The sequence below is a fragment of the Littorina saxatilis genome, linkage group LG12 (genome assembly GCF_037325665.1).
Source record: "Littorina saxatilis isolate snail1 linkage group LG12, US_GU_Lsax_2.0, whole genome shotgun sequence".
NCBI classification, from domain to species: domain Eukaryota; kingdom Metazoa; phylum Mollusca; class Gastropoda; order Littorinimorpha; family Littorinidae; genus Littorina; species Littorina saxatilis.
In genome coordinates, this window is record NC_090256.1 from 65,817,905 (window position 1) to 65,841,754 (window position 23,850).

General features: G+C 38.5%; 1 protein-coding gene and 1 long non-coding RNA gene across 2 annotated transcripts in view; one reads left to right on the forward strand and one right to left on the reverse strand.

Annotated features, from left to right (window-relative positions):
• LOC138982589 (solute carrier family 23 member 1-like) overlaps positions 1-23,850 on the forward strand; it is a 45,524-nt gene that overhangs the window by 103 nt on the left and 21,571 nt on the right. The window contains exon 1 of the mRNA XM_070355912.1: positions 1-21. This exon is cut by the window's left edge and continues 103 nt beyond it. The gene's annotated coding sequence lies outside the window, so the exon portion shown is untranslated. The remainder of the gene's footprint in view (positions 22-23,850) is intronic.
• LOC138982585 (uncharacterized) lies at positions 10,685-13,113 on the reverse strand. Its single transcript, XR_011460893.1, has 4 exons — positions 12,703-13,113; positions 12,218-12,360; positions 11,222-11,324; positions 10,685-10,735 (listed from the first exon to the last, which is right to left on the reverse strand). It is a non-coding gene; the product is annotated as an uncharacterized lncRNA (long non-coding RNA).

The window sequence follows — 23,850 nt, forward strand, 5'->3', positions numbered from 1 at the left end:
ATATAGGCGAAACTGACACGGGTAAGCAGACGTTTTAGTGTGTTCGCTGATTTTTTTACGATTCAAGAACAGCGTCCAAGATTTATTCTTTTTGCCAAGAGCGAACGGTGTACTGATCACATTCATTTATCACGGTGTAGAGTTAACGGAATGGATCGAAATTCAAAGTCGAAATTATTGAGTTTCAACAGACTGCCACGGTTCTCTCCGTCTCTCCGTCTGCATATTTTGTATCTTGCAACATCTTTTTTGAATTGGGGACATTCAGTGTTCTGGAACTTTACACTGATTTTTCTCAAAGTGCTTATTGCTGTGCGAGTCTGCGGTGTTTCAATGTACTTTAGCTATATATAGCTCAGTAATGGCATCTGTGTTCATTATCGTGTGAATACAATGCCAATGTAGACCTAAGGACCGAGATGGCACGACATTTTGTTCCACACAAAACGTGTTTTGGGTTATCAGCATTCTTAGGTACTCACTTATACATGTACATTCATGGTGTAGTCGTGTAGTTAGTCCGTTACACAGGCACACGACACAGGTTTGGCGTTGGGTATGGGTCCTCTTGGTAACAACAATCAGTTGCTGCTCCTGTCCAACAATCTCTGACCACTCAACTCATAATAGGTAGGATCTCTCCCACGCCTGGTTGGATGCTTGATGCTTTACATTACAGACTAGACTACTCCTGAAGAGTAAGTTACACATTTCTTTTCCACTTGCAGCTTTTGCTTGTCAAATCTGTATGGTAAAATATATGTAACATTAGGTATTGGTGATGGTAGTCTGAAGCTATAAACATGTAATGTCTTTTGTTCTTTGTAAATTGAATAACAAGTACTTTGTAGATGAAATTATTCATACATGTACTTGAAGATGCATAGTAATACTGTGCATGGTAATTGGTATGATGTACAGTACTCCTCGGATAAGGTGACCCCCCTTGGGACCAAAAAAATTCGTGATCTTATCCGAGGGACACGTTAACCGATCCTCGGATAAGATCAATTTCAGTAGAAAAAATTGATCTTATCCGAGGAGATCAGAGTTTAGTTTGAGGCCAATTGAAACTCAATGACGTGATAATGGGCAGATCCGGAGAGAGACACACACTGACATACATACTGACACTGACACAGAGACCATCGGCTGCATTAGAGAGAGCGAGAGAGAGAGAGAGAGAGAGAGGGTCGAGAGAGAGAGAGAGAGAGAGAGAGAGGGGAGGTGAGGTAAGACAGACAGACATAGAAAGAGAGGAGAGACACAGACAAACTGATTATGACAGAGAGAGATAAAGAGAGGAGACGGAGAGAGAGACATAGAGTTAACAAGTCGCGTAAGGCGAAATTACTACATTTAGTCAAGCTGTGGAACTCACAGAATGAAACTGAACGCACTGCATTTGTTCACAATGTATGGAACGCCAAAAGGCCCACGTTCTCGAGATCGACCCTCGATACTGGCACACTCGATACTGGCAGTATCGAGATGCGCAGACTCGATACTCCTTCATTTCATTGGTCTGATCTCGATACTGCGAGTATCGAGTATGGAAATGAACCAATCCGTGTTATCGAGGATTGTGGCTATGCCGCCCTAGTTCAGTATCGAGTGTCTACAAAACGATTGGTTAAATCAGTTCTGATCTCGAGGATGAACAGCACCCTGGTGCGCCTAAAGGCCCAGTAGTATCGAGAATGAGTATTGAGACTATAGTCTCGAGACTACCAGTATCGAGTATCGAGATGCGCAGACTCAAAACTCTTTCATTTCATTGGTCGGACCTCGAAATTACAGTGTCGATACTGCGCATCCCGATACTGGTTGCTATGCCAATCGACTCCTGAATTGGTCAGAGTTAAATCATTTGTCTCTTAACCATACAAAAACAAAATTTATGCTAATAACCACAAGACAGAAACGACAAAATCTATTATCGAGCATTCCACCTCTTTATATTAAAAATCAAGTATTGGAAAAAGTGTCTCACCATAAAGTCCTTGGTGTAAAGATTGATAATAATTTATCATGGCATGATCACATTGATTACATCTGTAAGATTGCTTCCCAAATAATATATCAGTTATCAAAAATAAAACATTTCTTGAATCTCCACTCGCGAAAGATTTTTTTTTTACAATCACATCTTGTCAAATATTGATTATGCATCCACTGTATGGCATTGTGCAAGTGCTAATGTTTTGAAACCTTTAGCCAGTCTTCACAGAAGAGCAGTTAAGCTTATTATGCTAAAAAAATCACACTCCTTCAGAATCTGATTATAAAAATGTGCAAGTATTACCATTTCAAAAAAGGTTAATGTATAATAAAGGTGTTATAATGCATAAAGTGATGTCAGGATATGCACCGGAGACATTACGTAATAATTTTATTTTGAACTATAACAGACTAAAAATCATAACACCGACTCCACGTATTGACCTTTTTGAAATCAAGCCTTCTATATTCAGGTGCGGTCCTATGGAACTCACTGCCTATTTTCCTTAAGCATAAAGCAAACACAGACAGCTTCTAAAAAAAATGATATGTCGCACATAATGCAACTAAACATGTGCTGAATGGTTCATCAATTCATTTAAAATGTATGTGCATGTTAAACAAAATTATAATAATATGCAGATCTAAATTAAGATATCTTAAAAATTGACACTTTTTATCATTGGAAATTGTACTTAAAACGCAGCATGACAATTTATTTTTTTAATTTGTATCTATATATATATATATATATATATATATATATATATATATAATGTATTAAAATTGATGTGATAGTTATTTGATTATATTGTTTTCTGTTCTTGTTGACCCTATATTATGGCGAGGGCTGGATGTAAAAGAGCAATTATCTTGCTTATCTATTACCCTCGATAATAAAGATTTTGTCTTGTCTTGTCTTGTCTTGTCTTGTCTCTCTTTATGTACGGTCCAACCGGAGTGTAATGGGTGGTCTCTCTCTCTCTCTCTCTCTCTCTCTCTCTCTCTCTCTCTCTCTCTCTCTCTCTCTCTCTCTCTCTCCACCTGTGACATACTAATAACAATAACAGCACTTTATTGTCAATTTAAATATTCCATAAAAATGGAAAATGTTCCTGATGGACGCCACGCTGTTTGTCGAATGACAAAGCTGACAGCTCGTAGCTGACAACAATGTGCACGCAGCGAGAGACAAAACCATCTAAGTGTTTTGCTTGCTGTTGCACTTTGCTTGCTGATGTATCTGGGGACAATGGTAAACGAGAGAAGAATGGAGGCTGTTGGGTTGATAATTAGCTTTTGGGAAACAGCAGGCTATAATTAGATATAATCACAGACCCATTAACAACAACTCAAAATGTAGTGGTGTGTGACTGAACAAACGTTTCATATTTGTTTCCATTTGCACGGATCGATGTATTTACACATGTTGGCAACAAATTGACATAAGCATCCTTTAAAAAGAAAGAAAGTGTACAGCGGGAAAGTAAATTGGTGGACGAAATTAAACATTTAGAGACAACTTTTAGTGAAAATATTTTGTTTATTTTGGAAAAGAAAAGACAGGAATTAATTGCAATTCGACAAAAGAAAATTGACGGAATGATTATAAGAACCCGTATAAAATGGATTTCGGACGGTGAATATTTTTGTAATTTGGAAAAATTAGACATGCAATAATAAAGGAAGTACAATCATATTATGATAATTTATATACATTCGATGAAAAAGATGTTTCATTTGATGATCAGATGCCAGTGATCGGCAAGCCGGAATCGGCGGAGATTCGTTGCTCTGATGTTCATATTTGCGAAACTTGGAAAAGGGTATCATAGCGAGCACACACTGCATGACATAGACACAGTCTCTGATACACATCAGAGAAAGCCGGTTGATCGTCGCAAATCAGGCTGGTCAGTAGCAAGGGAATTACTAGAGAAAAAAGCTTTGGTCACTAAAAGGGGCTCTTACTATGCCACCCCTAACACAGTTATTTTCGGACAAATTCTATGGAGCAGCAGAACCAGAACTTCAACTCTCAACACCCAATAAGAAAGATAATGTATGCTCTCATAAGAAGAGTCACCTCCTTTACATGGATACAAAGCAAGAGTTACCTCCCTTGGGTTCTGGAACGTTCAGGTAGTTTCGCCGTAGTCAGTGCAGTTGTTTTCGTTCATTCATTCTTCTGATAAGGGAAATTAAGAAACTCTAATGTCATATATACAATATTTAGATACAATATAAATACATATGCACACAGGGCAAAGCGGAGTGTCTGCAGTTTAGTAGTACTGCTATTGTCACATAGCGCTATCGACACGTATCGCCGTATTGACACGTAGCGCTACAGTACATTGGTTTTTCACAAAATAGGGATATCGACACGTAGTGCTATTGAGACGTAACGTGACGCCAAAAAGTAACCAAAACGGTCCTTAGCCGACTGACTATATACATACGTCCGGGGGTGTAAGGTATCAGTGTGAGGATCACCTTAGACACAGGCTTATAACTCAAAAAGTGTTCGCTCTTTTCTAAAACGGATTTCACCACTGGATAGAGTTTCAAAATCTCTTTTAGAAAATGTAAAAATATTAAAAATCATGCAAAGGTGACATGCGACTCATTCCGAGGTGGAGGGTCACATATGGAGAAAAAAACCTCTGTCAAGGCCACAGGAGCTTGTATCCAACCACCGGTCGATAATTATTTACTCCTTATTCCATTTATTTACTCATTATTCCATACAGTCTACTACTACTGTTTACTACTTATTATTATTCATTTACTAATAAATAGTAGTAGCAGGGACCTATATAGGTCTATGGTAGTAGTAAGGGTAAGCATGCAGCAGTAAATAATAAGCATGCAGGAGTAAATAATTATGGACCGGTGGTTGGATACAAGCTCCTGTGGTCAAGGCCGCAAAATTGGGAGATTTTTTTTCGTTTCAGTTTCGCTTGATCTTAAGCGGTGGTCCTCTGCATTTAGAGACCAGAACGGGGGGTCACCTAAAAAGAGGTGTTCCCGTATCCGAGGTCACGCTAAGCGAGGTTTTCTTAGTCATACAAAGAAGGCTTTAGGTCGGGACCAACACCCTGATTGATGTTATCAAAGGTGTGACCTTAAACGGTAGTGACGTTAACCGGGGAGTGCTGTACTTTATATACATAATGGTACAAATATCTTTATTTTCTCTCTCCTTCTCATCTTATGATCTTAGTTAAAGTTTGTTGCAACCCTATACTCATAAAGTGCATTATACTGTTTGTATGAACATTAAACTATTGTGATGCAAGAAAGTAAAACATGAAATAGCTAGAATGAAAGATTTACTCATTACTGGAATTATTTTAAATACAGTCAGCCCTTTTCTTGGCTCACAATCACAGATCTGGCAAGTTTTATTTTTTTATAGTTTTTTTTTTTACATGGAATAAGAGTTACAATGTAAATTGTAATACCGCCTGTGTACTTGGATACCTTACTTCTACATTCAACACCCTGACTGCCCCTGCGCAGAGTTATAATTTTCTGAATGAATTCACATCACATTTCTCAACAAAACTGTAAGGTGTCAACGCTAAATAGGGAATGTGTGTGGGATGAGGGCTCATGCTGAATTTAAAAAATAGTAACTTTCCATCACATTCCAGAAAAGCCGCTCACATCAGCAGCATAACAAGATATCATGTCGTTAGAAAGGTTCTTGTGAGGAAGTCTTTTTAATTTTAATGATGACAGATTATCTTTTTAATTTTAATGATGAAAGTATATATATCTATTATATCCATGAAATAAATGGTTTTCACAGGAAGGAATGATGGCACCTGTAATATTACAGAATAAGGTTTACAGTTTAGTTCATAGTTGTCACTGTCAGTATCACCCCCACCATTCTCCATCCCACTGATCTTGTGAAGAACAAGTATTACCTCCTGCCTACCTTCCCGCACCCCCACCCCCAACACACACCCTCTTCTCGATACCCAAAACATATCCCCATCAGCGCACAGCAAAGTCTGGATGTGCTCAGTAATACATTTTCTTTATTTTCCAGGAAGTGAGGTGCCGAGATATGACGTGCAGGTAGCTTGCAGAGTGGTGCCTGCAGGCTTTGCTGCAGATGATGATCAGATTCAGTCCATTCTGTGCTGACAGAGCTACCAGAACTGCTTTAATATAGTCCATCTGAAGATGCTTACACTTACAGAGGTTTTCTGTTGCCTTAGTGGTGAAATGAACATGTAACACATTAACAATAACATTCTACACAAATAATGTGTGGTGCGGTGTGGATCAAGGGTACATTTTGACTTATGTAAGTTGTCAATTCAGCTAAATACAGGTAGTGTTTGGTATGCAGATATTTTCTTACAGCAAACAACGGTTTGTTTGTTTTTACTACATAAAGTGGTATTATCTTTTATGTTGTTTGAGTGCTCTAAGTTAAGCTGCTCACAGGCAGTATTTTACACACAGGCTTAGCTTTGGGAGATGTGTGTGTATGTTTCAGTCAATGCGTGTTCATGTATAGACTTTGTTTGCAATATTAGAATTTAGATCTTTTAACTGCATTATGCACATGAAATGTGTTAACCCATGACTTTTTCTTCCTTTGAATCCTAGTCAGTACTTTATCTTGTTTAAAATTTTCATTGATTCTGTTTTTGGGTCGTTCTGGTGCATCCTGGATGGTTCAATTCATTCTTATGTTGTGCTGAAATGTTGCTTTTGTAATACAGTCTGCCAAGATTGTGTCTTTCACTTGGATGTAGTGAACTTATTTTTTAAATGCCTGCTCTGCCTCATTAAAACACTTCGCCTCACTGTGTCAGACCTTCATCAGGCTTTTTGCATGGGATAAGAAAATCCTTCCACTTGGTCACATAGCAAAAGTCAGCACCCTGACTTCTTAGTGTGGTGATGTCTTTTCTTATTAATTTATTTCCCCCAAAAGGCATAAGTGTTTTAAACAAAATTATGTCTTACAGCTACAGTGGAACCCCCTTTTAAGACCTCCAGAAATCTAAGAAAATCAGGTCTTAAAAAGGAGGGGGTCTTAAAATGGAGGTAAATTTACAGAGGTTATGAACAGAAAGTCTGAGAAAACAAGGTCTTAACATGGAGGGGGTCTTAAAAGGGGGGTTCCACTGTATGACTATTGGGGATTATGTGTTTGTAAAGATAGAGCTGAGAATCCTACACCGAATTCTGTGCATAGAAGGCGGCCTGAATCTTGACCCACACTGCTGGCATGACCTTCATAGCTGCATTCAACGCTTTACTTTTACCCTGGTAACTTTACGGTTGCTCTCTCTGGATTGAGCATTTTTTATTTCAACCAAGGGGAAAAATTAAATGCCTCTGCAGAGATTCGAACCTAGGACCTAGATTTTCAGGCAGATGTCCTAACCACTACGGTAGTTTTTTTTTATTGTAAGATGGATATATATATATGTCTAGCGGATGCAGCTACATGTACAAATGTGCCAAATTAGAACTTGCATTCTCAGCCTATAATCTTTGGCCATTCATGCGAGTCGAGTACTAAATATTGTGAATGCATGTGAGACTGCCTTGTTTTACTTTTGTGAAATGTGTGAACTCACTTTGTTTACATCTTTGTGTTAATAAATGCAGTTTATCAGTTACCTCTGTTTGTTTCTTCTGCAAGTATGTCAAATTGCCCACACACACCCTCATGCGCACACACACACACACAAAATCAGATCTCAAGTGTAAGTATTCTTTTTGCAGTTTTATTTTAATGCCCATAATCAGTCAAACAAATATATCATCACACTTCGTCACTTGCACCTAAGCTTAAAAGTAGCAGTCCTGCATACATATGTAATGTGTAAATGTTTCAGGTCACCATCTGTCCTGGCTTGAACATGCAATAAGAACACCTCTACACAAACACATGTACAGTCAACCGGCTAGCTGCTTCCCTGAAAGGCATATTTTTCTATGAATTAATCGATTTTCCGCAGACAGCAGCCAGGTAGTGGATCTTTAGTATATGTCCAAGCAGACGGTTGATCTTAGTACAACACATCAAGGAAATATTTTTTAAAAACAGATCCAACATCTAATCTTCCAAAGTTCATAATCAATAAAGAAGAAAGGTATGTTACTGGAACCCTTTATTTATGATTTAAGGCAATGTGCGGCAGTAAAATTACCAAACTTAAACTTGAAGAATACAGTCAAGGAATAACTTAGTTTTCTGGGTAGTTATTGAAGTGACTTATTAAAATGAATGAAAACATTGTGGATGGATATTGACTGCTGTTGCGATGAAAACTGGCATTTACAGCGTCAAATGGGATTTCTAGAAAACGGCTTTACAGCAACATCATACATCAGAAATTCATAATATTTGGTACAAGGATACACTATATTATATCTACAATCATATAGAACGTGTTTGTTTTTTTAAACAACTACAGTTGAATTTAAATTAATTATTGTAATGAATCTTTCTTTCTTTCTTTCTTTGGTGTTTAACGTCGTTTTCAACCATTCAAGGTTATATCGCGACGGAGAAAGGGGGGAGATGGGATAGGGGAAAGGGGGGAGATGGGATAGAGCCACTTGTTAATTGTTTCTTGTTCACAAAAGCACCAATCAAAAAATTGCTCCAGGGGCTTGCAACGTAGTACAATATATGACCTTACTGGGAGAATGCAAGTTTCCAGTACAAAGGACTTAACATTTCTTACATACTGCTTGACTAAAATCTTTACAAACATTGACTATATTCTATACAAAAAACACTTAACAAGGGTAAAAGGAGAAACAGAACCGTTAGTCGCCTCTTACGACATGCTGGGTAGCATCGGGTAAATTCTTTCTCGTCCCAACCAATATGGGACTCCCCCTAACCCGCGGGGGGTATTGTAATGAATATGCAGTGAGAAATTCGTTCATTCTTATGACAAAAGATATTAAAATTCAAATGTAGTCTGTTGTAAAAAAATCGTTCTATATGATTGTTGATATGATACATGTGCATCTTTGTGCCAAATATTAGGAATTTCTGATGTATTATGTCGCTGTTAAACTGTTTCCTAGAAATGTAACGACTGTTTCCATAGCAACGGCACTCTATGTCGATCAGTATTCACAATCCTCCGAAAGCGGCGTATGGCTGCCTAAATGGCGGGGTAAAAACGGTCATACAGGTAAAAATCCACTCGTACAAAAACATGAGTGTACGTGGGAGTTTCAGCCCACGAACACAGAAGAAGAAGAAGAAGTATTCACAATTGTTCTATTTATTTTTATGTCACTTCCCAGAAAACCAGGTTATTCCATGTATTCTCCAAATTCAATTTTACTGCCGCACATTTCCTTAACAAAATGTAAGATTTACTGTACTTTGACCGAGCAATTTTTGTAAGTGGACAGGCCTTAGTTTTATTTCGGTGGCATAATTCAATGCGCTTCGTCAAAATGTCTTGAACTGAAACCAAAAGCAGATGCAAGACTTATGGTCAGTTGGAGTTGTCTCCCGTACTCCTAACTTTAATGTGCTGCAGACAGGTGTGCCCAAACAGCCCATATCACAAACGGTTTGGAATTCCCGAAAACACAAGATCCGCACTGCACAACGTCAGTGCACAAATACGCGAGAGTGCTCGGTCGCTTTTTGAAAATGTGTATCTTGAGAGAAAAATATAGAATAGTGCGCTGTCCGAAGGAATAGAGTTCTTATAGGACAATGACAGCGCTCAGTTCAAAACGATAGGACATCTAGGCATGGTACTGAAGGAATGGCAGTTTCAGCTGAAATAAAGCCGGGGGTCCAGGGGCAGCCTGGCGGGGTCAAGGGGCAGCGCCCTTTGTGGGGGTCAGGGGGCAACGCCCCCTGAAGCTGACGACTTTTTACTAATTCAAATGTGTTTAGTGCCCTCTCCTTGAAGCTGAGAGGGATATAAGTGAAAGATAACAAGGCTTGAGTAAGAAAAAAAAATAATCTCAAGTGAATGGGCGGATTTTTTTAAAAAAATTTTTTAATTTTTTTTAAATTTTTTTAGATTTTAAATCCGCCGATCGGCGGAAGAGTACCATGCCTGGACATCTGACCGCCATGCGGCTATGTGAATCAGACATCTGAGCCTTTCAATCCGTCTATGTCGGACGCCTGACGACATCCCCAAGGCTTTTAAATGAAATAAGACCATACGGGCACTAATAGTTGCATACCAAAAATGAACTGCCTCAAGGCTCTCTATGCAGAGTGGTATCTTTTTAAAGAATACATTCAGGTACAGCTTCTTCGAAAGAAAAAATAAATTCATCGCAACCACCAAAACATCTACCTCACAACAGAAAGCAGTCAAAGTGTTGATTTTTGGTCTGTGACCAAGTAGAGGGATGGTCTTATCCCATGTTAAAGGTGAGGACAACTTTTTAAATGAGGCGTAGTGGGCCTTTAAAACATTGACACAAATTTACAATAGCAACAAGTTGTAATGCTCAGTACAACCAATACTGAGTGGACATTTACTGCCGCTGTTGCTGTAGTTTCCCCATCGATCACAGCTGGACCTGGATAGCACTGCTTTTCATCCACATTCACTGACCAGGTGAGGGTCAAGCTCTTCGGCGGCCTGGAGGACCTACAGAGGACAGCTGCTTTCGTGCGGGCGATTGGCATCTCCATCTAGTGAACGACGAAGAAGAAGAAGACTGGCCAGGTCTTCGTCATCTTCTGTCCCTACTGACAAATGAATGACAAAGGAACTGATCTTAAATCCAAACACAATGACAAGAACAAGTTTTAAGTATGAGTAAGGAGTAAATTGTGTTTGTAACTGACACACACACACACACTAAACCCACATAAATGCCAAGAGCGTAAACATTCTAATTCCCTGGTAGACAAGTTCCAATGCCTACTTTTTAACATATATGAAATATAGAAGACACATTCCCTGTCAGCGCTTGCTATCAAATTCAAAAAGCAAAGCAAAGGTCTGTAACATCAATCTGCAGGGCTAGAAAAATCTGCAGGTATTATTACTATTAATGTCTGGCAGCTCTCCTGACTGGCCAGGGAAAATCAAACACACACACACACAAACACACACACACACACACACTTCGGTTCTCACACACAAACACACACCAACAGTCAGAATGTAACCAGAACTTGAGACTGAGAGGGAGGATAAAACACAATATGATCATGTAGCAGAACTCTTACCTGAATTGCCATTAGCATGAAATATTTCCCATTTGAGTCTTGACAGCCTCCCGATCATGAAGGAATCAATCTGCTTCTTCCACTGTGCCGGATCGATGCCAACCTGTAATATATAATATTGGCTGAAGTAACATTCCTCTGAGCAACAAATTTAAAACAGTTAGTTGACAGGACAAGTAGTACTAGGAGCTACATGCAGTATGATATTTAGCTATGTGGAGGAACAACAAACACACTGTCCACAGAACCAGATGAATTTACACACTGCACCCTCCCCCATAAAACAACAACAACAAAAAACGACAACAGACGACCAAACCAACATTAACGCTTGATTCTTATGATACTGTGGGACAGTGGTATTGATATCTTTCTAGAATATAAAATTTTGTAAGTCCTTTTACATTTAGTGAAGTTTTGACTGAATCAGTGAACTGAATGTGCTCACATAGTCATAGAGTGACAGACATACAATGTAGACAAGACAGTTGATGTGTGTATATACATGTATATGTAGATTACATAACATGTATATATATATATATATGTATGTATAACATGTATGCATGTGTGTATAACACAAAGGATACAAATAATAGAACTTGACACACAGTTTCACTGAGAATGAGATATATCCTGACAGTGAGTGACGTGAGTGAGTGACTGTTTACAGCAATACATTGTACTTTATTAAACTTAAAGGTACACACTGAAAGTCATGCGCTTCTAGTATTAAAAATGATTCTAATACTGGAGGAAGAGCAGTTCTGTGGTTTGGACTCTTAGGTGTTCATTATTTTATTATTATCCCTGAACATGAATTATAAAAATAAAATGAAAACACTCTCTCAGTCTTGCTCACAGTCACACACACACACCTCCATATGAGTTATTCTGACCAGAACTTGAGAATGTAAGGGAGGGGAAGGAAAAAACACACTGTACATCATAACACTGACAGTTGTACATAATAAAACCTCTTCGCCTTACTCTTACCTGATTTGCGGCAGTGGCATCAAATATTTTACTTCTGTCAGTGACAGCCTCAAGATCATGCAGCAATCGGTTGGCTTTTTCAGCTGAGAGGAGACCTTGAAGTTGAACATACTAGCTCTAGCTCTCTTCTGATTGATGCCAACCTGCAAGTAAAATAATTGGGAACGGCCGATCAGAAGGTTACCTATTTGAGTATTTCAAGTTAGACTCAATCTTTAAAAACAAAAAGAATTTATAAAATATTATGATCATGCACCTTGAAAAGAGGTTGCAAAAACGTGGTAGTGGTAATCTTCTTCTTCAAATTAATGAGAAAATCCCTGTACAGGGCAACTACGTGTTGGTTCAGTGAACGATACCTTGCGCCTGTGGACTGACAATCACAGTGACACTGACAGTGACTCGAGTGAGTCGAAATGACACCTGTTGCAATACATACTACCATAAACCCACTCTCAGTTATGAAACGAAACATGGAAACTTACCTCTGGTTAATATGCAAAGGTTCGCCCGTCCCAATTCTCTCGCATTAGCAAACACCATTGCCGTTGGAGATTCTGTAGAGATCGCCATGGTCCAAACAGATCGCCTTCGACCGCCATTAACTAAAAACCGAAACGCAGTAGGTCTGAAAACCACGCTCAACGTCCAAAATAAGGAGGAAAAAAAAGAGCCCAAAACATTTTTTTGGCCAAAAACACTGTTTAAGCCCCACAAATATTTGTCCTTATTTTTTATGAAGCTTAATTTGTGCCCCTTATTTTATGCTCCACAAATACAGTTTGTGGCCCACAAAACCAAAATGTGCCCCACAAAAATAAGCCCAAAAATTTGTGAGGCACATTTCGCGTTTGTGGCCCACAAAAATAAGCCCAAAACGTGTGGGATTACTGACATGGCATTCGATGTCATTAATCCAACAAATAAGCCCACAAATTTGTGGGGCACATTTCCAGTTTGTGGACCACAAAAATAAGCCCACAAATTTGTGGGACACATTTCCAGTTTGTGGACCACAAAATGAAGGCCAAAACAAAATGTGGGGCACAAAATGTGCGCCATAAAAATAAAGGCAAATAAAAGTAGTCCTTAAATAAAATATGAAGCAAGTTTTTGTGGACCATAAAATTCGATTGATCACTTTCCCGAGAAGTCGGTTTTAAGACACAATAAGACGCTCTTCCTTAGTGGAGTACATGAATAGTATTGATGACGAAAAACATGGCGGCCGTCGTGACTGATATATATATTATTGAAAACAATCTAATATTTGGCAGTTCAACACATCCACCAGAGAAATATACCGACAAAGAAGTTGAAACACCGACTGCCCTTCTCAAAGAATTCAATCGGGATGTGAATGATACAGCTGATTTTGGACACGGTCTGCCTTGAATGGGGAGGTTGGCGATGAATCGCACTGTAACTGTTCTACACTACTCTCACTGATTTTCAATCATCGGTTTGGATCAACAAGCAGGTAAGTTATTGTTTTTAAAATCCAAGACATGACCATAGCAAACGTGGCCTTTGTAGAACTGAGCAAGATTCATCTGTTGTGTATGTGTGTGTTACTGAGTAACTGGATGTGACTGTGAGTGTGAATCACAGAGTGTGGGCTTGTTGTGTTCTTTTTTTTCTGTATAGATTGTATCTGTCTGTTACGCTGCACTTGTAGAACAAGTCATCCAGATGTCTTGCATTGTTGCAGCGGAGTGGGGGTGCGCAGCTAGTTCTTTATCGTCGTCTGGCTACTTAAGTTTAGAAAATGCTTGATCTTTAATCTGTATGCACATAATCAAATGCTGCTGTATCAGTGTATGAACTATGGTTGTAAAAGAATAAACAAAACAATTACTGAATTAATGAGTGATTTGGCTCTGAATCGTCTGATAGTGAAGTTGAAATAGTACTTATTTCATTTTCAAGACATGTTAATAGTTATGATAATATTGTTATGGTTTTTTTCAGGCCTCCCGAGAAACCAGAGATGATGTGCATCATTCATACAGCTCCTGTCTTCCAGTTCCAACAGTTTACCTTTAAACATGGATACATGTACTGGAGAGATATCAGGATGACTTGGCGTGGTGCTTTACATTACAGACTAGACTACTCCTGAAGAGTAAGTTACACATTACTTTACCACTTGCAGCTTTTGCTTGTCAAATCTGTATGGTAAAATATATATGTAACATTAGGTATTGGTGATGGTAGTCTGAAGCTATAAACATGTACTGTCTTTTGTTCTTTGTAAATTGAATAACAAGTACTTTGTAGATGAAATTATTCATACATGTACTTGAAGATGCATAGTAATACTGTGCATGGTAATTGGTATGATGTACAGTACTCCTCGGATAAGGTGACCCCCCTTGGGACCAAAAAAATTCGTGATCTTATCCGAGGGACACGTTAACCGATCCTCGGATAAGATCAATTTCAGTAGAAAAAATTGATCTTATCCGAGGAGATCAGAGTTTAGTTTGAGGCCAATTGAAACTCAATGACGTGATAATGGGCAGATCCGGAGAGAGACACACACTGACATACATACTGACACTGACACAGAGACCATCGGCTGCATTAGAGAGAGCGAGAGAGAGAGAGAGAGAGAGAGGGTCGAGAGAGAGAGAGAGAGAGAGAGAGAGGGGAGGTGAGGTAAGACAGACAGACATAGAAAGAGAGGAGAGACACAGACAAACTGATTATGACAGAGAGAGATAAAGAGAGGAGACGGAGAGAGAGACATAGAGTTAACAAGTCGCGTAAGGCGAAATTACTACATTTAGTCAAGCTGTGGAACTCACAGAATGAAACTGAACGCACTGCATTTGTTCACAATGTATGGAACGCCAAAAGGCCCACGTTCTCGAGATCGACCCTCGATACTGGCACACTCGATACTGGCAGTATCGAGATGCGCAGACTCGATACTCCTTCATTTCATTGGTCTGATCTCGATACTGCGAGTATCGAGTATGGAAATGAACCAATCCGTGTTATCGAGGATTGTGGCTATGCCGCCCTAGTTCAGTATCGAGTGTCTACAAAACGATTGGTTAAATCAGTTCTGATCTCGAGGATGAACAGCACCCTGGTGCGCCTAAAGGCCCAGTAGTATCGAGAATGAGTATTGAGACTATAGTCTCGAGACTACCAGTATCGAGTATCGAGATGCGCAGACTCAAAACTCTTTCATTTCATTGGTCGGACCTCGAAATTACAGTGTCGATACTGCGCATCCCGATACTGGTTGCTATGCCAATCGACTCCTGAATTGGTCAGAGTTAAATCATTTGTCTCTTAACCATACAAAAACAAAATTTATGCTAATAACCACAAGACAGAAACGACAAAATCTATTATCGAGCATTCCACCTCTTTATATTAAAAATCAAGTATTGGAAAAAGTGTCTCACCATAAAGTCCTTGGTGTAAAGATTGATAATAATTTATCATGGCATGATCACATTGATTACATCTGTAAGATTGCTTCCCAAATAATATATCAGTTATCAAAAATAAAACATTTCTTGAATCTCCACTCGCGAAAGATTTTTTTTTTACAATCACATCTTGTCAAATATTGATTATGCATCCACTGTATGGCATTGTGCAAGTGCTAATGTTTTGAAACCTTTAGCCAGTCTTCACAGAAGAGCAGTTAAGCTTATTATGCTAAAAAAATCACACTCCTTCAGAATCTGATTATAAAAATGTGCAAGTATTACCATTTCAAAAAAGGTTAATGTATAATAAAGGTGTTATAATGCATAAAGTGATGTCAGGATATGCACCGGAGACATTACGTAATAATTTTATTTTGAACTATAACAGACTAAAAATCATAACACCGACTCCACGTATTGACCTTTTTGAAATCAAGCCTTCTATATTCAGGTGCGGTCCTATGGAACTCACTGCCTATTTTCCTTAAGCATAAAGCAAACACAGACAGCTTCTAAAAAAAATGATATGTCGCACATAATGCAACTAAACATGTGCTGGATGGTTCATCAATTCATTTAAAATGTATGTGCATGTTAAACAAAATTATAATAATATGCAGATCTAAATTAAGATATCTTAAAAATTGACACTTTTTATCATTGGAAATTGTACTTAAAACGCAGCATGACAATTTATTTTTTTAATTTGTATCTATATATATATATATATATATATATATATATATATATATATATAATGTATTAAAATTGATGTGATAGTTATTTGATTATATTGTTTTCTGTTCTTGTTGACCCTATATTATGGCGAGGGCTGGATGTAAAAGAGCAATTATCTTGCTTATCTATTACCCTCGATAATAAAGATTTTGTCTTGTCTTGTCTTGTCTTGTCTTGTCTCTCTTTATGTACGGTCCAACCGGAGTGTAATGGGTGGTCTCTCTCTCTCTCTCTCTCTCTCTCTCTCTCTCTCTCTCTCTCTCTCTCTCTCTCTCTCTCTCTCTCTCTCTCTCTCCACCTGTGACATACTAATAACAATAACAGCACTTTATTGTCAATTTAAATATTCCATAAAAATGGAAAATGTTCCTGATGGACGCCACGCTGTTTGTCGAATGACAAAGCTGACAACTCGTAGCTGATAGCAATGTGCACGCAGCGAGAGACAAAACCATGTGAGTGTGTTGCTTGCTTTTGCACTTTGCTTGCTGATGTATCTGGGGACAATGGTAAACGAGAGAAGAATGGAGGCTGTTGGTAATGGTTGATAATTAGCTTTTGGGAAACAGCAGGCTATATAATCACAGACCCATTAACAACAACTCAAAATGTAGTGGTGTGTGACTGAACAAACGTTTCATATTTGTTTCCATTTGCACGGATCGATGTATTTACACATGTTGGCAACAAATTGACATAAGCATCCTTTAAAAAGAAAGAAAGTGTACAGCGGGAAAGTAAATTGGTGGACGAAATTGAACATTTAGAGACAACTTTTAGTGAAAATATTTTGTTTATTTTGGAAAAGAAAAGACAGGAATTAATTGCAATTCGACAAAAGAAAATTGACGGAATGATTATAAGAACCCGTATAAAATGGATTTCGGACGGTGAATATTTTTGTAATTTGGAAAAATTAGACATGCAATAATAAAGGAAGTACAATCATATTACAGTATGATAATTTATATACATTCGATGAAAAAGATGTTTCATTTGATGATCAGATGCCAGTGATCGGCAAGCCGGAATCGGCGGAGATTCGTTGCTCTGATGTTCATATTTGTGAAAGAAAAGGGTATCATAGCGAGCACACACTGCATAACATAGACACAGTCTCTGATACACATCAGACAAAGTTGATCGTCGCAAATCAGGCTGGTCAGTAGCAAGGGAATTGCTAGAGAAAAAAGCTTTGGTCACTAAAAGGGGCTCTTACTATGCCACCCCTAACACAGTTATTTTCGGACAAATTCTATGGAGCAGCAGAACCAGAACTTCAATTCTCAACACCCAATAAGAAAGATAATGACTGTATGCTCTCATAAGAAGAGTCACCTCCTTTACATGGATACAAAGCAAGAGTTACCTCCCTTGGGTTCTGGAACATTCCGGTAGTTTCGCCGTAGTGCAGTTGTTTTCGTTCATTCATTCTTCTGATAAGGGAAATTAAGAAACTCTAATGTCATATATACAATATTTAGATACAATATAAATACATATGCACACAGGGCAAAGCGGAGTGTCTGCAGTTTAGTAGTACTGCTATTGTCACATAGCGCTATCGACACGTATCGCCGTATTGACACGTAGCGCTACAGTACATTGGTTTTTCACAATATAGTGATATCGACACGTAGTGCTATTGAGACGTAACGTGACGCCAAAAAGTAACCAAAACGGTCCTTAGCCGACTGACTATATATATACGTCCGGGGGTGTAAGGTATCAGTGTGAGGATCACCTTAGACACAGGCTTATAACTCAAAAAGTGTTCGCTCTTTTCTAAAACGGATTTCACCACTGGATAGAGTTTCAAAATCTCTTTTAGAAAATGTAAAAATATTAAAAATCATGCAAAGGTGACATGCGACTCATTCTGAGGTGGCGGGTCACATATGGAGAAAAAAACCTCTGTCAAGGCCACAGGAGCTTGTATCCAACCACCGGTCGATAATTATTTACTCCTTATTCCATTTATTTACTCATTATTCCATACAGTCTACTACTACTGTTTACTACTTATTATTATTCATTTACTAATAAATAGTAGTAGCAGGGACCTATATAGGTCTATGGTAGTAGTAAGGGTAAGCATGCAGCAGTAAATAATAAGCATGCAGGAGTAAATAATTATGGACCGGTGGTTGGATACAAGCTCCTGTGGTCAAGGCCGCAAAATTGGGAGATTTTTTTCCGTTTCAGTTTCGCTTAATCTTAAGCGGTGGTCCTCTGCATTTAGAGACCAGAACGGGGGGTCACCTAAAAAGAGGTGTTCCCGTATCTGAGGTCACGCTAAGCGAGGTTTTCTTAGTCATACAAAGAAGGCTTTAGGTCGGGACCAACACCCTGATTGATGTTATCAAAGGTGTGACCTTAAACGGTAGTGACGTTAACCGGGGAGTGCTGTACTTTATATACATAATGGTACAAATATCTTTATTTTCTCTCTCCTTCTCATCTTATGATCTTAGTTAAAGTTTGTTGCAACCCTATACTCATAAAGTGCATTACACTGTTTGTATGAACATTGAACTATTGTGATGCAAGAAAGTAAAACATGAAATAGCTAGAATGAAAGATTTACTCATTACTGGAATTATTTTAAATACAGTCAGTCCTTTCCTTGGCTCACAATCACAGATCTGGCAAGTTTTATTTTTTTATAGTTTTTTTTTTTACATGGAATAAGAGTTACAATGTAAATTGTAATACCGCCTGTGTACTTGGATACCTTACTTCTACATTCAACACCCTGACTGCCCCTGCGCAGAGTTATAATTTTCTGAATGAATTCACATCACATTTCTCAACAAAACTGTAAGGTGTCAACGCTAAATAGGGAATGTGTGTGGGATGAGGGCTCATGCTGAATTTAAAAAATAGTAACTTTCCATCACATTCCAGAAAAGCCGCTCACATCAGCAGCATAACAAGATATCATGTCGTTAGAAAGGTTCTTGTGAGGAAGTCTTTTTAATTTTAATGATGACAGATTATCTTTTTAATTTTAATGATGAAAGTATATATATCTATTATATCCATGAAATAAATGGTTTTCACAGGAAGGAATGATGGCACCTGTAATATTACAGAATAAGGTTTACAGTTTAGTTCATAGTTGTCACTGTCAGTATCACCCCCACCATTCTCCATCCCACTGATCTTGTGAAGAACAAGTATTACCTCCTACCTACCTTCCCGCACCCCCACCCCCAACACACACCCTCTTCTCGATACCCAAAACATATCCCCATCAGCGCACAGCAAAGTCTGGATGTGCTCAGTAATACATTTTCTTTATTTTCCAGGAAGTGGGGTGCCGAGATATGACGTGCAGGTAGCTTGCAGAGTGGTGCCTGCAGGCTTTGCTGCAGATGATGATCAGATTCAGTCCATTCTGTGCTGACAGAGCTACCAGAACTGCTTTAATATAGTCCATCTGAAGATGCTTACACTTACAGAGGTTTTCTGTTGCCTTAGTGGTGAAATGAACATGTAACACATTAACAATAACATTCTACACAAATAATGTGTGGTGCGGTGTGGATCAAGGGTACATTTTGACTTATGTAAGTTGTCAATTCAGCTAAATACAGGTAGTGTTTGGTATGCAGATATTTTCTTACAGCAAACAACGGTTTGTTTGTTTTTACTACATAAAGTGGTATTATCTTTTATGTTGTTTGAGTGCTCTAAGTTAAGCTGCTCACAGGCAGTATTTTACACACAGGCTTAGCTTTGGGAGATGTGTGTGTATGTTTCAGTCAATGCGTGTTCATGTATAGACTTTGTTTGCAATATTAGAATTTAGATCTTTTAACTGCATTATGCACATGAAATGTGTTAACCCATGACTTTTTCTTCCTTTGAATCCTAGTCAGTACTTTATCTTGTTTAAAATTTTCATTGATTCTGTTTTTGGGTCGTTCTGGTGCATCCTGGATGGTTCAATTCATTCTTATGTTGTGCTGAAATGTTGCTTTTGTAATACAGTCTGCCAAGATTGTGTCTTTCACTTGGATGTAGTGAACTTATTTTTTAAATGCCTGCTCTGCCTCATTAAAACACTTCGCCTCACTGTGTCAGACCTTCATCAGGCTTTTTGCATGGGATAAGAAAATCCTTCCACTTGGTCACATAGCAAAAGTCAGCACCCTGACTTCTTAGTGTGGTGATGTCTTTTCTTATTAATTTATTTCCCCCAAAAGGCATAAGTGTTTTAAACAAAATTATGTCTTACAGCTACAGTGGAACCCCCTTTTAAGACCTCCAGAAATCTAAGAAAATCAGGTCTTAAAAAGGAGGGGGTCTTAAAATGGAGGTAAATTTACAGAGGTTATGAACAGAAAGTCTGAGAAAACAAGGTCTTAACATGGAGGGGGTCTTAAAAGGGGGGTTCCACTGTATGACTATTGGGGATTATGTGTTTGTAAAGATAGAGCTGAGAATCCTACACCGAATTCTGTGCATAGAAGGCGGCCTGAATCTTGACCCACACTGCTGGCATGACCTTCATAGCTGCATTCAACGCTTTACTTTTACCCTGGTAACTTTACGGTTGCTCTCTCTGGATTGAGCATTTTTTATTTCAACCAAGGGGAAAAATTAAATGCCTCTGCAGAGATTCGAACCTAGGACCTAGATTTTCAGGCAGATGTCCTAACCACTACGGTAGGTTTTTTTTAATTGTAAGATGGATATATATATATATGTCTAGCGGATGCAGCTACATGTACAAATGTGCCAAATTAGAACTTGCATTCTCAGCCTATAATCTTTGGCCATTCATGCGAGTCGAGTACTAAATATTGTGAATGCATGTGAGACTGCCTTGTTTTACTTTTGTGAAATGTGTGAACTCACTTTGTTTACATCTTTGTGTTAATAAATGCAGTTTATCAGTTACCTCTGTTTGTTTCTTCTGCAAGTATGTCAAATTGCCCACACACACCCTCATGCGCACACACACACACACAAAATCAGATCTCAAGTGTAAGTATTCTTTTTGCAGTTTTATTTTAATGCCCATAATCAGTCAAACAAATATATCATCACACTTCGTCACTTGCACCTAAGCTTAAAAGTAGCAGTCCTGCATACATATGTAATGTGTAAATGTTTCAGGTCACCATCTGTCCTGGCTTGAACATGCAATAAGAACACCTCTACACAAACACATGTACAGTCAACCGGCTAGCTGCTTCCCTGAAAGGCATATTTTTCTATGAATTAATCGATTTTCCGCAGACAGCAGCCAGGTAGTGGATCTTTAGTATATGTCCAAGCAGACGGTTGATCTTAGTACAACACATCAAGGAAATATTTTTTAAAAACAGATCCAACATCTAATCTTCCAAAGTTCATAATCAATAAAGAAGAAAGGTATGTTACTGGAACCCTTTATTTATGATTTAAGGCAATGTGCGGCAGTAAAATTACCAAACTTAAACTTGAAGAATACAGTCAAGGAATAACTTAGTTTTCTGGGTAGTTATTGAAGTGACTTATTAAAATGAATGAAAACATTGTGGATGGATATTGACTGCTGTTGCGATGAAAACTGGCATTTACAGCGTCAAATGGGATTTCTAGAAAACGGCTTTACAGCAACATCATACATCAGAAATTCATAATATTTGGCACGAGGATACACATGTATTATATCTACAATCATATAGAACGTGTTTGTTTTTTTAAACAACTACAGTTGAATTTAAATTAATTATTGTAATGAATCTTTCTTTCTTTCTTTCTTTATTTGGTGTTTAACGTCGTTTTCAACCATTCAAGGTTATATCGCAACGGAGAAAGGGGGGAGATAGGATAGGGGAAAGGGGGGAGATGGGATAGAGCCACTTGTTAATTGTTTGTTCACAAAAGCACCAATCAAAAAATTGCTCTGGACAGGGGCTTGCAACGTAGTACAATATATGACCTTACTGGGGGAATGCAAGTTTCCAGTACAAAGGACTTAACATTTCTTACATACTGCTTGACTAAAATCTTTACAAACATTGACTATATTCTATACAAAAAACACTTAACAAGGGTAAAAGGAGAAACAGAACCGTTAGTCGCCTCTTACGACATGCTGGGTAGCATCGGGTAAATTCTTTCTCGTCCCAACCAATATGGGACTCCCCCTAACCCGCGGGGGGTATTGTAATGAATATGCAGTGAGAAATTCGTTCATTCTTATGACAAAAGATATTAAAATTCAACTGTAGTCTGTTGTAAAAAAATCGTTCTATATGATTGTTGATATGATACATGTGCATCTTTGTGCCAAATATTAGGAATTTCTGATGTATTATGTCGCTGTTAAACTGTTTCCTAGAAATCCAACGTAACGACTGTTTCCATAGCAACGGCACTCTATGTCGATCAGTATTCACAATCCTCCGAAAGCGGCGTATGGCTGCCTAAATGGCGGGGTAAAAACGGTCATACAGGTAAAAATCCACTCGTACAAAAACATGAGTGTACGTGGGAGTTTCAGCCCACGAAAAACAGAAGAAGAAGAAGAAATATTCACAATTGTTCTATTTATTTTTATGTCACTTCCCAGAAAACCAGGTTATTCCATGTATTCTCCAAATTCAATTTTACTGCCGCACATTTCCTTAACAAAATGTAAGATTTACTGTACTTTGACCGAGCAATTTTTGTAAGTGGACAGGCCTTAGTTTTATTTCGGTGGCATAATTCAATGCGCTTCGTCAAAATGTCTTGAACTGAAACCAAAAGCAGATGCAAGACTTATGGTCAGTTGGAGTTGTCTCCCGTACTCCTAACTTTAATGTGCTGCAGACAGGTGTGCCCAAACAGCCCATATCACAAACGGTTTGGAATTCCCGAAAACACAAGATCCGCACTGCACAACTTCAGTGCACAAATACGCGAGAGTGCTCGGTCGCTTTTTGAAAATGTGTATCTTGAGAGAAAAATATAGAATAGTGCGCTGTCCGAAGGAATAGAGTTCTTATAGGACAATGACAGCGCTCAGTTCAAAACGATAGGACATCCAGGCATGGTACTGAAGGAATGGCAGTTTCAGCTGAAATAAAGCCGGGGGTCCAGGGGCAGCCTGGCGGGGTCAAGGGGCAGCGCCCTTTGTGGGGATCAGGGGGCAACGCCCCCTGAAGCTGACGACTTTTTACTAATTCAAATGTGTTTAGTGCCCTCTCCTTGAAGCTGAGAGGGATATAAGTGAAAGATAACAAGGCTTGAGTAAGAAAAGAAAAAAAATCTCAAGTGAATGGGCGGATTTTTAAAAAAAAAAATTTTAAATTTTTTTTTTTTAGATTTTAAATCCGCCGATCGGCGGAAGAGTACCATGCCTGGACATCTGACCGCCATGCGGCTATGTGAATCAGACATCTGAGCCTTTCAATCCGTCTATGTCGGACGCCTGACGACATCCCCAAGGCTTTTAAATGA